Source organism: Prenolepis imparis, unplaced genomic scaffold (assembly GCF_030444845.1).
Source record: "Prenolepis imparis isolate NDT839.2.m4 unplaced genomic scaffold, iyPreImpa1.0 SCAF_452, whole genome shotgun sequence".
Classification (NCBI taxonomy): Eukaryota; Metazoa; Arthropoda; class Insecta; order Hymenoptera; family Formicidae; genus Prenolepis; species Prenolepis imparis.
In genome coordinates, this window is record NW_028141610.1 from 19,501 (window position 1) to 22,882 (window position 3,382).

The 3,382-nt window shown below is 33.4% G+C and overlaps 1 pseudogene; it reads left to right on the top strand.

The window, feature by feature from the left end:
- The first annotated feature begins 2,165 nt into the window (after positions 1-2,165).
- LOC145948549 (uncharacterized) lies at positions 2,166-2,927 on the top strand (annotated as a pseudogene).
- The last annotated feature ends 455 nt before the right edge of the window (positions 2,928-3,382 follow it).

Consider the following 3,382-nt stretch of genomic DNA (forward strand, 5'->3'; position numbering starts at 1 on the left):
ATTGACTATTAGACTCAGGAGCATCTGAACATTTTGCAGGTAACAATGTGCCACTCAAAAATATTAAAAATCTATCAAGTCCTGTAAATATTTCGATTGCGAAGACTGGAATTTTTCTTCAAGCTAGTCAAGTTGGAGAAATAGAAGTAGTTAGTATAGTTGATGGTAAGGAGAATGCAATAAAAATTAAAGATGTGTTGATAATTCCCGACTTACAGCAAAATCTTCTGTCCGTTCCAAAATTAGAAATGAATGGATTTCGTGTAATTTTTGAAGACGGAAAGGGACTAATTGAAAGAAACAAAGTTAAAGTAGCAGTAGCGTTGAGACAGAAATCTCAAGTCTATTTGTTAAGCTTCAGATATAAGGAAGTAAAAGCAAATGCATGTATTTTAACTGAAAGTCTTGATTTGTGGCACAAGCGAATGGGACACTTGAATATCGATAGTGTAAAACATCTTCAAGGACAAGTGGAAGGAATTAAAGAAGATCTGAGCAAATTGACGATGGAAATGTGTCAAATTTGCATCGAAGAAAAACAGATGCAATAACTACACAAGCAGACTCGAATTCGGGCAAAACGTCCGTTGCAGCTCATTCATAGTGATTTATTCGGTCCAGTAACTCCTACGTCTTATGATGAGAAGAGGTATGTTCTAACTTTTGTTGATGACTGTACGCATTTTACTGCAGCATATTTACTCAAGCACAAATCTGAAGTACTTCATTATTTTAAATGTTATGAGTCCATTTAGGTGCGACAATGGGCGTGAATATACATATTTCAAATGAAATAAAGAAGTTTTTCGAAGAAAAAGGAATTCAATTTGAATTCACGATTACGTATACTCCACAACAAAATGGGGTAGCTGAACGTATTAATAGGACTATAATTGAAAGAGCACGTTGTATGTTACTCGGTTCAAAACGTACAATAAGATTCTGGTCGGAAGCGGTACTGACAGCCATATATGTGATAAATAGAAGTCCTACTTCAGCATTGAATGGAAAAATTCCTGTCGCAATGTGAAATGAAGAGAAACCGTCAATTAAGAAGCTCAAAGTCTTCGGATGTATTGCGTTTCTACGTATACCCAAGGAAATTTCATGTGGAAAATTTGAAACAAGATCGAAGAAATGTTATGACAGGTTACTGTATTAACGGATATCGTTTATGGTGTCCTGAAGATAAGAAAATTCTGTTTGGAAAGGATGTCATATTTGACGAAACTAAATTCGATTTTGACAATCATGGATCATTCTATCAAGGATATGAAGTTCAAGAGATTCCAGAAAAGAAGAACAAAGAAGATTTTGAAATTCAACAAGAGTTTAGCAAAGATCAAGGAAATCATGAGTTGAAAAAGTCGAATAATTCATCTAGTAATTCTAGTGATGAAGAATTCTTTGATTTCGACGATATGTCACAAGAAGAATCAAATAACTTACCTCGACGAAGTAGGAGAATAAAATCGAGACCTAAGTATCTAGAAGAGTATGCAGTACTAGCTTTAAATGCAGAAGCCTTTCTCAATGATGTGCCTGAAATATTTGAAGAAATAGAAACCAGAGAAGACAAGGAACAGTGGATTCATGCAATTCAAGAGGAGTTTGAAGCTTTGGACTTGAATCATACCTGGGATTTAGTAAAACTTCCTTCTGGAAAACGACCTCTAGACGGCAAGTGGATTTTTAGAATTAAAACTGATAATAAAGGAGGACAAGTGCGTTATAAAGCTCGTTTGGTCATCAAAGGATGCTCACAAAGAAGAGGATTAGATTACGAAAAAACCTATGCACCTGTAGCGAGGTTAACAACTGTAAGAACTTTATTATCAGTTATTCTAGAAAGAAATTTTTTTGCTTATCAAATGGACGTTAAAAATGCATTTTTGCATGGCATGCTTAAGGAGGAGATTTATATGAAAATTCCTTTAGGCTATAAATGTCAACATGATCTTGTCTGTAGACTTCGAAAAACTCTATATGGACTTAAACAAGCATCAAGAGCATAGAACGAAACATTTGATAACTTTGTGAAAAGCTTAGGTTTACGAATCTCGGAAACAGACAAGTGTCTGTACGTTAATAAAAGAGGGAATCATAAACTCTTTTTACTGCTTTTACTGCTCTACGTTGATGACATAATTATTACAGAAGATGATATGAAGAAAATTCAAGACATTAAATCAGCGTTAAGCAGAAGATTTCATATGAAAGATCTAGGTGAACTACATTCCTTCTTGGGAATCGACATCAAAAGGACAAACGATAAATTGTACATAAATCAAGCATTGTATGCTCAAAAACTTCTGAAGCATTTTGGCATGGAGGAATGTAAACCGGCAAAACCTCCAATGGAAATTAAATTATCTATAGATGAAGACGCAGAAGCTGTTGATAAATCAAAACCATATCGAGAACTCGTTGGTTGTCTCATGTATCTTATGATAACCACTAGACCGGATTTGAGCATTGCAGTAAACTATTTTAGCAGATTTCAAAGTAATGCAACAGAAGCCCATTGGAAAGGATTGAAGAGAATTCTTCGATATATTCTAGATACTATTGAACTTGGTCTACTCTACTGTATGGACAAGAAAGAAGCACTGATTGCCTATTCGGATGCTCGGAATGCTGATTGGGGAGGAAGTACCGATCGAAAATCTACAACTGGATATTTATGTAAAGTTTTTGGTAATACTGTTTGCTGGTCAATGAAAAAGCAACCAACGGTGGCTTTATCGTCCACAGAAGCAGAATATGTCGCACTTGCGATGACGGCTACAGAACTGTTGTGGTTAAAGAATCTGCTGGTAGATTTGGATGTGAGCTGTGAAGAATCTATAAAAATTTATGAAGATAATCAGTCTACGATTCATCTTCTACATCGATGGGAACATAAGCGCTTGAAGCATATATATTGATATTAAATACAATTTTATTCGTGATTTAAAAGAAAAAAATGTTATAGATGTATGATGTATTATACATAAGTACAAAGAGTCAAATTGCTGATATACTAACTAAAGCTTTGTCATATAAACAATTTAATAAGTTACATATTAAAATGGGGTTAATGCAATTTTAATTTTTTTTTTTTCTTTGTGTTGAAGGATTAATTAATTAAAGTATAAATTGAGGAGGAGTGTTGAAATAAGCAATTTTACTTTATATATGTTTGAAAATCTCTCTCAATTAATTATGTAATTTGTAGCTAAATTTACTCCTAATAGCATGTTGTTTAAATATATCTTCTTTTGTTGTTGCGATTCAGTTAGTTTGTTTGTATGTCTTGTTTGTATTCAAATTAAAAATATATTAATTTGATTAATTATCTACTCATAAAAGTATTCCTTTCTTCGCAATATTTAACAATCTC